This window comes from Mauremys reevesii, linkage group 23, assembly GCF_016161935.1.
Source record: "Mauremys reevesii isolate NIE-2019 linkage group 23, ASM1616193v1, whole genome shotgun sequence".
NCBI lineage: Eukaryota > Metazoa > Chordata > Testudines > Geoemydidae > Mauremys > Mauremys reevesii.
The window spans coordinates 17,636,792-17,650,121 of record NC_052645.1 but is presented as its reverse complement, the minus strand read 5'-3'; the positions used below and the strand labels follow the sequence as shown (position 1 = coordinate 17,650,121).

Genomic DNA, 13,330 nt, shown 5'->3' with positions numbered 1-13,330 from the left:
CTTGAGTCTCAGCCTGGCTCAGCCTGCCTGGCATGAGCGGCCACCGCCACAACGGCACTGGCAGTCTCAGCAGCGGCGATCAGGCTCAAATGGGCCACGGGGACTGGATGCCCCTAGCAGGGAGTCCAGCAGGCGAGGCACGTGGGCATGGTGCCGCGAGGAAACCTGTCCTGCTCCTAAGCTGCTTCTGGGGGAGAAATGCAGGTCCCTCGGCACCAAAGCTGCACGGCACCCCCTCCCTGGAGCACAGCTGGCATTGCCAGCTGGTTCTCAGCCTGGCTCCTGTGGGGTGTCTGTCCTGCTTGGCTGGCAGCCTCTGGAGAGATCCTGAACTAAACCAATCAGGGTGATTCTCTGGCTCTACCTAGGTAGTCACACGGCCCTCATCGCCACAGTATCTGAGCATCTCCCCAGAGGGGTTTTTCATGTGAACTGAGGTACAGGGCACATGGCGTGACTTGCCCAAGCCAGTCCATAGCTGGCTGCTGAACGCAGATCTCCTAAGTCCCAGTGCAGCCACTTCCCACTAGGCCATGCTGCCTGCCAGCTACAAAGCGTCTTACAGCGCTTCTTCACACAAAACGCTTTTGCTCCTTAGATTTCAAGCGGCCTGCAGTCCTGCTGCATAAGAAGGGAAGCGCTTTGGGACAGTCGGATTCTCAGCCTGCCGGTCAAGGCAACAGAAGAGCAAAGGGTGGGAAGCACGGTCCTCATACCGCAACTCCCACCTTCCACCCAGCATTCACCATACAGAAAATCCTTCAGAACAATCATGATAAAATGTTGTCCTTCTCTGGCACCTTGTGGATCTCAGAGCACTTCATGAGTCCCCGGAGCCTCTCGCGAGGCTGGTCTGTACCGCTGCCCTCATTTTACACATGGGGAAGTTGAGGCACGGAGAGGGGAAGTAACTTGCCCAGAGTCACACAGTCAGTCAATAGCAGAGCCGGGCGTAGAGACCAGGAGTCTTGACTCTCAATCCATTCTCGGGCCTTAAAAGGTGACCCGCAAAGGGGAGAAAAAAGAAAATTGAATTTCTTTCCTTTTTTCTGCGGCCTGACAGGGGATTTTTGTTTGTTTTTCAACCCAAAGCAGGCGGACGCTCTACAGGTGTTTTACATTGGACATTCATCTGTCATGACTTTCCAAGAAGCCTGTGGAAGCCTGGAGAACTAATAGTTTATGACATCACAAGAACCAGGCAAGTCCACCAGGTTTCATTCGGACTCTAAAAATGCCTCATGTTTGGTGTGTGGGGGTGGGGGGTGTTTGACAGTGGAGGTGGGTTTTTTTGTTTTGAGCTTTTAACGCATCTAACTCATATGCCTGTGACCTGTCAAACACCTGGGCGGAAAGGTCTCTGTCTTAAAAACAACACACCCCAGCCCACCACCACGCCAACACACCACCACCAAAAATGAGGTGCTGTCCAACTGCCCCTGGAAACTCCCTCGAACGCGTTAAACCGCTCTTTAAAAGATGGAGGCCGCTGGGAGCGTGTGTCGCGGCAGGAATTCTCTCTGGGCCGCCACACAGCTAGGGCGTGCGCACCCACGGAGTTAAACTTGGCCTGAGAACAGAACTGAGTGCAGTCCCACAGCAGCAGGAGATATTAGAGAGGAGACGTGCCCCCCTCCCGTCCTCTGCAGCTCAGCGCTAATCTCCCAGGGCAGGCGGCCAGTGATTTGCTTCCCTTCCTAAGGTAGGTGAGGCCGCAGGCTCCTGGAGTGATATTTAAGAGCGCGATGGTGCAGTTTTCCTCCCCACCAGCAGGCCTGTGGAAAAGGTCAGTCCCTCGAATAGCTTCGCAGCTTCTTGACTGAGGCCTGAAACAGGAAAATAATTGAATGGCCCTAACAGAATGAATCGCTCCAGAGAAGGGAGGCAGCAGGAGACGGCCCCGCGTTCCGGGAGACAGAGCTTCATGCACATCAGATGGAGCCTCTCGCCCTAGCGAGGCGCACGGGCCAGATTCTGCTCACCCTGGCCCCAGTCCAGACAGAATACGTCCCCTGGATCATAACACAGAGAGCTGCCTACGCACCCTGCCATGGTCAATAGGTTGAGAAACACTGATCTAACCAGACAGGACACAAGGCGGGATGGGAAACGGCGAGGACGTGACCCAGCAGATCAGCAATCCCACCCAGTTTCTCCTAGCCCCCAAGCCAGCGTTTTGGCCACCAGGTCGCACGGCTTCTCAATTTGCACGGCTGTAGCTGAGCTCCGCCTCCGACGCCATCTCGGCGCGGACGTAGGGGAGAGGTGCCCGAGGCTCCGGAGAAGAGCACAGGAGGAAGCTGGCAGCAAGTGTCTGAGGAACTGCCCAGGGAACTGAGACCTCGTCCTGAGCCTCTGTTGAACCCAGAGCTCTGAGCTGATCCTCTGCCGAGGAGATTAAGCCAGGAAAGCCGGGCTCGGAGCACGCGGGTAAGGAGTCGACTTCCACTAGATCAGCAGCTGGAGAGAGAGCTCCTTTCTGCATATTCTGTGCAGACGCTGCTTTACCCATGCAGCTCCTTTAAGGAGCCCCCCCGAGCCCAGGCCCCCGGGGGTTTACTACAGGGACACCAAGGCAGGTTGCAGCTGAGGGCTGTTCCCATCGGTCAATGTCTACATCATGAAAATGGCCATGGTCATGTCCCTTGACCCCATGTTGGCTGTTCCTGCAGAGACACTAAGGTCTAAATATGTCAGGGAGGCTGAAGCCCCTTCTCTCTCCAGCCAGGGTCGAGGCACATTGGCAGGGCAGTAAGGGGGGACGCTGCTCAGTTTCCTGAGCCTATTCCCAGCATGCATTTGGGGGAAAGCAAGGGCGCTGTAGTGCTTAGAGCAGGCAGCAGGGTGCCAGGACTCCTGGGCTCCATGCCCACACCCCCACTGCTGACTCGCTGCCCAACCTTGGGCAGGCCGCCTCCCCGTTCTTTGCCTCAGTTTCCCCATCTGTAAAGTAGGGATAAAATCCTGACCTGCCTCCCAGAGAATCGTCCCTGGATTCTTGTATTGTAAACATGCCTGGAGATCTTTGCTATTGAGGAAGAGAAAAATAGAATATAATCATTGGCCAATCACCCTCTCTCTGCTCTGGGGGATTTGAGATGTTATATGCAGCACAGCTGTGCTGACAGCCTGTTGATTTTTTTTAAATGTATATATGCGTGTGTCTCTCTCTATACACACACCCCCTAATTGTTTCTGTTCATCTTTTTATGGCTGTTAATTGCTCACTCCTCCGTTTGCTGTGTTACGCTGACTGTTGCTCTTAATTTGCCTCTCTTGCTGCAGGTGCTAGATGTATTATTAACTTTTAATGTGGAGTGCTAGAGATCCGCGCATTTGTTTTCCTCGTTACTGATGGATATTTAATTGGCGAGCTGTTGCTGGGGTGCCGGAGTCATCCAGCAGGAATCCACTGCACATACAATTTTGCATTCCTCTGCCGGCTCACTGGCTGCCAAATATTTTAAATAAACAAACCTGACTGCATCCATACGTCGCAGAGAGTCAGTTTATACATACAGAGCCACGCAGCACACCCATGGAGGGGCTGCCTCGCCCGTCACTGGGTGAACAACAGAGATCACCAAGGTGCTCCAAGCACCAGCCATGAATTAGTGACGTCGCACGATCATTTAAACAGAGAGGAGAATCGAGGAACAGCGGTGAAGTGATTTTACCAAGATCACCCGGTGGCAAAGGCTGGGAATGGAACCCAGGAGTCCTAGCTCCTAGTCACCTGCACTCACCACTAAAAAATATGCCGCTTGCTCATCTCGATGCCATTGATCAGCCCACTATGTTGCTGGCACTCACTGCGCAGCTCAGAGGAGGGTGATAGCCAGGGAAGAATTTGCAGGGGACGGAGACGGAGTGAGCAGCGGTGCTCAGCAGAGATCATCTCTCAGTCCCCTGTTCACACCACATGATACCCAGCTGAAGGCTGGGGAAAACAGCAGTCTCTGTGGATAAAAATTGCAGTTATCTTAATCCTTTGCATGCTGCACCCGAGTCCTCGCTCGGGGGCTAAGACGTGGCAATCTGAAAGCTGGCTCCTTTTTCTCAGCTCATCCTCCCACACACACTTAAAGGGGAACTGAGCTCAAAGCAAACTCAATCTGTCATTGATGCTGGGCCCTACTTAGCTATGAAATGGTGACGGTTTATTTCTTGTGCACTGTACCTTTAAATTTCCAAGAACTCCGGCAGTCTGCAGAGACAGCTGCCCTTTTGGTCTCACAGCAGCTGCAGCCTGTTACAGAGGAGAGGCACACGCTGTGCTCTCTCCTGGTGTCACGACCGGGACTTGGGTGGTCAGACCTAGTGGTCAGAGCAGGAGTCGGCCAAGGGTCAGAGCCAGACTTGGGATCAGAAACCAGAGAGTCAGCGATCAGCACCAAGCCAGAGAGATGGAACCAGGGACAAGTCAGGAAAGCAGAGCTCGGAGTCAGGAGAGAAGGCCTGGTCCGATGTCACAGCCAGGCAGAAATGTACCCAATTGCATGGAGAACTTCTGGTGCCGCCTCCTCGCTTAAATAGCGCGGCCGGACCAATCAGTGGGGCTGGGTGCTCCTCCAGTCAGGAGTCCTCAGGGTGGGACTAGGGTTTCCTTAGCCACCAGTTACAAACGAGCTGCCAGATGGCGGCCAGGATGCGAAGGCCACCTGCGGAACTGCGTTCAAGACCTGTGGATCCTCACACTTGGAGACTTTACTTCTGTTCTTTCTTGTTGTTGATTTCCCTTAACCTAAAATACAAAGCTGGGGTGTTCAAAGGTGCCTAAGGGAGTTAGGAGCTAACTTCCTATTGAATTGGAGGATCCTGTGTAAATCCAGGGGCCAGCCATTGAAAGATGTCTGTTTGGTGAAAACCAGCAGGAACCTGCCCATTTAACATCAGCTGCTTCTGCCCCCACTGACTAACCTGAGGCTGCTGTATCCTACCCACCTCCTCACACCTGCCCATTCAGCCACCACCCCTACCCCAGAGAGAGAAACCAGGAGTTATTCGCCCAGTGTCCTGCCCTCAGGAGCTTCCCAGAGTGAAACCAGGTCATTTGTTTTCATTAGTTTAACCTAATTGGCTGCGCTCTTAGAGGGGGAGGGGCAGGGGCGAGCTGATGCTTTCGGATCAATATGCCGCTTGCTCATCTCGATGCCATTGATCAGGCCCAGTATGTTGCTGGCGCTCACTGCACAACTCAGAGGAGGGTGATAGCCGGGGAAGAATTCGCAGGGGTCGGAGATGGAGTGAGCAGCGGTGCTCATCTCCTTCTCAGGCAAAGTCAATGCCAAATTACTCCTGCATCCATCCACAGCCCATGCACAGCACAGGGTCTGCCAGTGCCGAGCGAACTAAGCCCCAGGCCGCCCCTTCGGATCCCCGTTTTACAGGTCACAGACAGGGGAAGTGACGCAGGCCACCCAGAGACTCCGTTGCAGAGCTCGGAAGAGAACCCAGGAGTCCTGGCATTTAACCACGAGGCCACACTTGTTCATCCTTCCTATGTGAATTCATGCATGGGAAACTGCCTCTGTCAGTGGAGGGGTTGAAAAATATCAACCAGCTCTGCTAAGACCCCCCCAATTCGTTTCACGTGGGCCATGGGACGGCTGGCGAAGGGAAAGCACTGATGAGAGGAAGGATGGCCCAGTGGTTAAATGACTTGGGAGATCTGGGCTCTGCCACAGACTCCCCGAGTGCCCTTGGGCCAGTCACTTAGGGCATGTCTACATTTGAGCTGGGAGGTGCAATTCCCAGCTCATGTAGATGTTCCCGCAGTAGCCCGAGGGGCCAGGGGTTGGGTGGGATCGTACTCAGGCCACTAACCCGAGTGGCTCCCCGTGCCCCAATGGACACACTGCTATTTTCAGGCGCAGATACGTCTACGTCACACCTCCCAGCTCCAATGCAGACGTATCCTTCATCTCTTGGGACCTCACCTCCCAGTCTGTAAAGGGGGGACCGCTGCTCTCAGGAGGCTTGTGGGGATAAGTACATTAGAGACTACAAGAGGCGCAGGTAGCATGGTAGCTAGATAAGAACCGAAGCTAGACAGCTGTGATGGACTCCAGGTGCCACTACCCATCTTCCCTTTTCTCCATGCCAGGCATCTCCCAGCCGCCCCGAGTCTCCCTTCTGCCCAGCGATGAGGTCTGTGGACTCCCCTCTTAGCCACGGGAGCCGAGTCCCAGGCAGCAGGAATCTGACTGCTTGGTTAAAAAGAATGCACATACAGCAGCGCGCGCAGGTAAACAACTCGTCAGCGCCCGACCAAAGAATATAGACAAATCAATGAACAGCAATCCCCGCGCAGCGGAGGGGAGGGGAAGGCTGTTAAGTGCGTCCGGCAGAGCGATTGCTGGCTCCGGCGGTGGCAGGGCCAAGCCGGGCGTGAGGCGAGGAGGATCCATCATCGGGCTTTGCTTTAATAAAGCAGCTGTCTCGTAGATCTCGGGAGCAGTCGATAGGCCTGTTATTCCCCATTCGTTTCCAAGGTGCTGCCAGCCTTCAAATACTCCCCAAGACGGGAGCGAAAGGAGGGGCGAGGAGGGAAAGCACGGATCTCTGCAAAGGCTCACATGCCCATCCGCATTCCTGCATCTCCGGCCCGTCCTCAGCACCCCACTCCCCCCGAGACTGTCTCTGGTCACCCCCCTCCCATGTTGCTTCGTTGGTGCCAACAGCGGCCTGGCCCATGATGACCCCACCATGGTCGGGCTCTGGTAACACTTCACCACCACACACACACACACACAAATGGTTGGGCCCCGTTGAGGGGCGGGAGCTCAGAGCCAACAAGGATGGCCCTGGGGACCTCTGAAATCTCAGGGCTTCTCCAGGGGTACTCGCCGTCCAAGAAACCCAGCCGTGGCTGTAGCCGGAGGGCTCTGCGGTGCCCTGGCATTCTGGCCATTGATTTCTTTACTCCCCCCAGCCCACACCTGGCACCACGTGGCAAACAAGACTCCCACCCACCATTCCAGGAATCTGGGGTGGTGGGTGGACATTCATCCCTTCTTGGCCTGTTTTCCACTGACAGTGCATTGTCTAGGGCCCATGCATCAGAGAGTGTGGGGGCAAGAACCAACCAACATTTACACACTCACTGCCCATGCACACGTGCCCGGGGCATGAGCCCACCATTTGCACACTCACTGCCCATGCACATGTGCCCGGGGCACAAGCCCACCACTTGCACACTCACTGCCGATGCACATGGCCAGAAAGGGGAAAGGAGTGAATGGCGTTGAAGCCAAAGGCGAAAATCCCCAGCAGCCATTCGGGAGGGCGGGGGGAAGGGACACGTGCAGGGATCCCTCTCCCACTCCCTGCCTCTGCCCTTTTCCATGCCATGATGCGGAGACTAACACCTGTCACTCTGCTGCTTTCCAAGTGCTCTGCCTCCCCTCCAGATGAATATTCATTTGTTTGTCAGCACAGCAGCGGAGGCTCCGGGGCCTCTCTGATGGGCACTCACTCCATTAACTATTCATGGAATACGCCAGGCTAAAGACTAATTACTTTGGCAGATTGCAAGCTCGTTAAGAGCAGATTTCAAGCATTCCTCAGGTGACTATGGCGTGACAGCAAACCGTCAGGCCGCCTCCTCCCTTGCCCTCCTCTGGCCTGGTCTATGGAGAAGGGGAGCCAGGGCAGATACAGACATGACCAGGGATGCTGGGGAAAAGGAGACAGAAAAGAGCCCTTTTCCCAGCACAGAGGTGGGTCATGGATAGACGGGTTCAACCCAGGGGGGCGTGGCAGGCCCAGGCCCTCTCTCACGGTGAGATTGCCTTATTTCCTGCTGCCCCAGCGTCCCTCCTCCAGCCCCAACAGTCAGCTGCCTTCCCTCTGCGTCCTGAGAGCCAAGAAATCAGACCCCGAGGCCCCCACGCCAAGGGAATGCCTTGGAAATGGCGCCGGATCATTCCATCATCAGCGGGGCGTGGCAGAGCCCCAGCAGAAGCCAACGGGAGTTTGGTCCCTGGGAGCAGGATCCAGCTCATGCATGTTAAGATCCGACGGCCAGATCACACGCTTCGGAGCATCAGCCAAACCTCTGCAGTGGGCCTGAAGGGCCCTCCCGCCACGTTCCCCATCGCCAGGCCTTCTGGCTTTGCACAGGTGGATCCGGGCACCACAGGATGAACTCACCTCTGATGTGTCAGATGCCAGCACTGCTGGGACAGGCATCCCCATCCCCGCATCCCCCAGGGCCAATGAGCGACGCCCACCTGAGCCTGCCAAGTCCTGGATTCTCCAGCCCTGCTCTGCAGCTGCCAGTCCCCCAGGTTGCCACTCCCTGCCCCGCTCCATCCGCCCTGCCCAGATGGCTTGGAGACCTCAGATCAGAGGTGCAGACCGAGTGGGCTATTGTGCCCAGCTAGGAGCATGGCAGAGGAGCCGGCCTCATCACGCACCAGCGCATATAAAACCTCAGCCCTACCTGCACCAAAATCAATCAGGAAATTGTTACGCTCCATTGAGAGAGACATTAAAATAATGACGACATTCTCCTGGCACCAAATTCAGCTGCATTTTGCAGGGGAGCAGGAAGGGAGTATGGTCTATGGGGTACAACAGGGGGATCAGGACACCTGGGTTCTCTCCCCAGTTCTGCTACCACCTAGCTATGTGAGCTTGGGGGAGCCACTCTGACTCTCTTGCAGGTCAATAATGCTTAGCCAACCTCACAGGGGTGTTTGAGAGGCTTAATTAATGCTTGCAAAGTGTTTGGAGAGCCTCTGCTGACAGGCTGAGTAGAAGTGCAAACAAAGAATTATTGTTAAAACAATGGAGCCCTCTTCAAATCAGGCCCGGGGAGAGCAGCAGCCCTGTTCTGAGAACTGCTCAACTGTGGCCAAATGGCTCTTCCTTCTCCTTCAGCACCTCGAAGGAGAAGACACACCGAATAGGGGTGACAGACGACATCGCAGCTGGTGTTGGCAGCGTGGCTGGTGTGGCTGACACCGCTGCCTTCTCCTGGTTGGGTTCAGAACTACTCCACCTGTGGGTCATAGGACCTATACTACTGACACCTAACTGAGATTCCCTTAGCTCGAGAGACCTGGCCTATCTGGAGCTACCCCTTTCTCTCTCTGCTGGGAAGTCTGGTGTGCAGTACAGTAACTTGTTACCATATCCTGGGTATTTCCATAGCTGCTGGCACTATATGCTATGGCCACATTTCCACAGTACCTCTCACCCAAAAGGTAGGTCGATGCCCCAGGCGGGGAAACTGAGGCATGGTGAGATGGAGTTATTTGGCCAAAGTCACACAACAGGTCAGCAGAAGAGACAGAACATAGGAGTCCTGACTCCCTGCTTTAAACCCGCACTCCACCAGTTTGGAGAACTGGGGTAGCATGTACCCGCATGCGGCGTGGCATCTTAACTCCCACCCCCAGCATCAGGAGGCCCAGCTGGAGCACCCAAAATGCAGTAACAGGGCGGCCCGGGAGTGTGATGTTTTATATGCACACACAAAACCAGTGGTTCAATAATGACCCGACCCCAATACATCTGCTCCCTTTGTCTTAAACACAACTCAGGGTCCTTGGAATTCTATTAACAAGAGTAGCCAAGATCATTAAATATCAGTTAGCGACACGCTAGGGGTGATAAAACAGTCTGCTAGCTACATTTTCCCCTCGTTCGCCTGTTTCCAGCCCCCTCTGGGAAGCCCAGTTCACAAGGGGTTTCTTAGGGCGGAATGAAGCAGATTGGAACAGCAAAACAGCAACCCACACCATTTGTCACGCCACAATTTGTGCTGAGGTTTTAAAAAGCACCAGACTGCATGATCTCAATTCCCTCCCCCACCTTGTAAATCCTCTTCAGCTACACCTCGGAGCCCACTCACAAGCAGCCACGTGCACGTACACAAACACGTGTCATTGTGTACATGGGTGTGTGCTGTGTGTCAGTATGTAGGTGGCTCATCACACTGGGGTGCACGCCCTGTGCTCGCGTGACGGGATGCACGTGTGTGCGCGCGCGCATGCCTTGGTGTGATGCTGCATGCATGTGCGCTCGCCACATTTGTGTGTCACTGTGAACACGGTTCCACGCTTTTGTGATGGGGCGCCGGTGTAAGCAAGCACGTCTGGGGTGTATACACATGTGCACTGCATGACATGTCTGCACACGAGTGTGTGCGCCCGTGTGTGCCTTTGAGATGTTATGCAGGTGCCAACGTGCACTCGTGTGCACGTGTCTATACACACTTGCGTGTGATTGCAGCTGCTAAAGATCGCCAGGCAGGTGCACTAGGCCTGACAAAGGCACAGAGGGACGCCGGCCCCATTTAGGAGCTGGCTGAACCGCTCCAGTTTGGCTATTGCTCCATCTGGCGATACGTTAATTACACCAACCTGAAGAGCCCTCCCCTTACAACCGAGCCGTTACCTGGAGCTGTGCCAGTAGCTCTGCCTCTGTGCCGCTACCTGAGGCTAAATCAAAGCTAATAACCAGGCCTGAAGGGGAGCCGATTCTGTCACCAGGGAACCGAGATACCGAGAGCTTTATGGCCACTTCGGCCCATTAGTTAAAGGGAGAGGAGGCAGTAAGAACGGGCAGCTGCACCTGGGGTCATTAACAGCTCCATCCTGCAAAGTTGGGGGCACCCATGGTGGGCACAGCCGACCCGCTCTCACTGGAACTTAGCATGGCATCAACACGGGCACCAGGCAAAGCCACCCAGCGCTCCCCCGTGCAGACACTCACCTACCCACAGCAGGTCTGGCGGCTGTCACTGAGCGAGTCCCAGGGGCAGAGTAGAGGGGACTCAGGATGCAGGAAGTGAGGCAAGGCCAGGCAGGCCCCCAGGCGGGGAACCCTGGTGCAGGAGCCAGCCCCATGGCAGCAGGGAGGAGCAGCCGCGCAGGCCACCCCGCTGCCCACTCTGGTTTGGATCTGCAGCCTCGGCCATCACAGCGGGGCCACACCTGAGTGGGGTGGCCGGTACCACTGCTCCTCGCTGCTGCTGTTGGGCAGCTCCTGCACCCGTACCCGACCCAGGCCAGCTGGAGCTCGGGTTGCCGCCCACCACCACCACCACCAGGGCCCTCGACACGTGCCCAGGTTGCCTATGCCTTAAGGCGGCCCTGGCAATGGCACGTACCATGCGTAAGGCGCCGCTGGAACTGACAGGAGGCTTCCCACCGCCTTCACTTTTCAAACCAGGGCAAAAACATCCACAGCCCCCACAAGCCGCAGGGGGGCATGAAATGAGCCACGGTCCTGATTCTGGCTCCAGAGCGGGGCCCGCCTCAGCCGAGCCTCTTTGCCCTCTGGAAATCTTCCCAAAGAGCAGATGCATTTGGGCCAGCAAATACCGCGCAGGCCCAGAAGGAGGCGCTATGGCCGGGGCGACATCTCCCAGGGAGGAGCCTGAGCCCATCGAGGAGAGATTGTACCAATGCACTTTAGGGAATGCGGGTCCCGCAGGCTGGGTACTAGGCGTCCCTTGCCGCGGGCACCATGCCCTGGATTTAACTCTCCCCAAGGCCTTTGACCTCTAGACACCATCCACCAGGCAACCGAGCTTTCCTGGTCCCTCCGGTGGCAGCCTGAGGGTGGTTACACCGTACAGCTCTCTCCCACGGGCATCATGGGAGCTCTGCTCCCCCAGGACTGTCACCGAGTCACAATGCCTGAGCACCGGCAGCTGCTCTCCGCTCCCACCGTTGCACCAGCCACTGTGACCCCCATGCTCCCATGCTCTGCCACCCCCCTCCAAAATGCAGCAGGCAAACGATCTGGGTGCTTACAGTCCGAAACATCAGCTGTCCCTCAACCAGCTCCCGTGCCACCCCCTCCCACAGCTCCCCTCGGACCCCCCCCCCCCCCACACCCTCACCATTTTCCCTTTCAACTTATTTTCCTAAAATAAGGATTTTGAAAGCAGAACCCGCTCTCCTCCCCCAACACTGGCAGAGGAATTCGTGGCAGCTGGCTAAAGAACCCAGCGCAGGCAAGCACCCAGAGGCAGAACTCGGCACAAGTTCTGTGCAGCCCCCGTGAAAGTCATGGATGGCTGTGCCAGGACCAGCTTGAGGATGTGGGGGGCTGCGGCATGGTTATTCTCGGGGGGCCTCCTCTTTCTCGCCCCAATCAACATGCGCAGACCCCAAAGCCCCATGTTACAAATAGGACTGTCTGGGCCCGAAATGGCTGTGACCCCAGCAACTAGAATCTCCGCTCAGCTTCCCGGGTCGTTGCCTATCGCAGACTCCGAGCGCTGCCCGTTCCCTGGCCAGCGCCTCTCTCACCTGCTCCAGAATCCAGACAGCACCTGCCTTTGCCCCTGCTGACATCCTATGGAGGTGCCAGTCCACCCATGCGCAGAATGAGAGTCTTGCTGCTGGGTCTGGCCTCCCCTAGAAACAGGTCTCACCCTGGCCCACCTGCCCTGGGCTCCACCTCCCTGGTTCTGCAGTGTTCCTACCCCACTGTGGTGCCAGCTTCCCAGAAGCCTTTGCAGAGAGACATGTGCTCCCCACCCCCTATTATTTCACACGCCTGGTAATATCCCACTCAGCATGGCTGCGGCCCTCTCCTACCGGGTGTTGTCAGCAGCAAAAAAGGGCCAGGTTCAATTTTCTAGGCGTTCCATCTAAAAACTGAAACCACACCAGCGTGAATCCCACCCAGAAGCCTGTATGTATGCCCCCTGGCAGCATTGAGACCAGGGGTTTTAAACAACGATAGCTTATGGGGGGAGGGGGGAAAGGAATGGGGGAAAACAGAATAAACTTGGGAAAACCAGCAATTCACACATTATCAATATCTATTTGGTAAGACTCCCACTCCCATAATATTCCCAACCTCAGTCCTCCTCTTGCTGTCTCCAGTTGCTATTACAGTCTAACTCAGGGGTAGGCAACCTGCGGCACATCTGCCGAAGGCAGCACGCAAGCTGATTTTCAGTGGCATTCACGCTGCCCGGGTCCTGGCCACCGGTCTGGGGGGGCTCTGTATTTTTATTTAAAATTAAATTAAGCTTCTTACACATTTTTAAAACCTTAACTTACTTTACATATAACAATAGTTTAATTATATGTTATAGACTTCTAGAAAGAGACCTTCTAAAAACATTAAAATGTATTACTGGCACGCGAAACCTGAAATTAGAGTGAATAAATGAAGACTCAGCACAGCACTTCTGAAAAGTTGCCAACCCCTGGTCTAACTGCTTCCCTCCCCCACAGCTTCCCCACTCACGGTTTGTTGTCCTGGATTAGTGGAAACTAGAATTCTGAAGATCCATCACCAGCCACGCCAGGACTCTGCTACCTGCCCCTGTTGAAGCAATTTTAACTTTAATTGC

The 13,330-nt window shown here is 55.4% G+C and overlaps 2 long non-coding RNA genes across 2 annotated transcripts in view; one reads left to right on the top strand and one right to left on the bottom strand.

Annotated features, from left to right (window-relative positions):
* The window catches only part of LOC120389059, a 131,099-nt gene that overhangs the window by 78,180 nt on the left and 39,589 nt on the right, over positions 1 to 13,330 (bottom strand). The window contains exon 2 of the long non-coding RNA XR_005590743.1: positions 13,225 to 13,302. This is a non-coding gene — a long non-coding RNA (uncharacterized LOC120389059). The remainder of the gene's footprint in view (positions 1 to 13,224; positions 13,303 to 13,330) is intronic.
* On the top strand, positions 1,228 to 4,609 carry LOC120389058. The gene is made up of 3 exons (XR_005590742.1): positions 1,228 to 1,702; positions 2,086 to 2,430; positions 3,286 to 4,609. It is a non-coding gene; the product is annotated as an uncharacterized LOC120389058 (long non-coding RNA).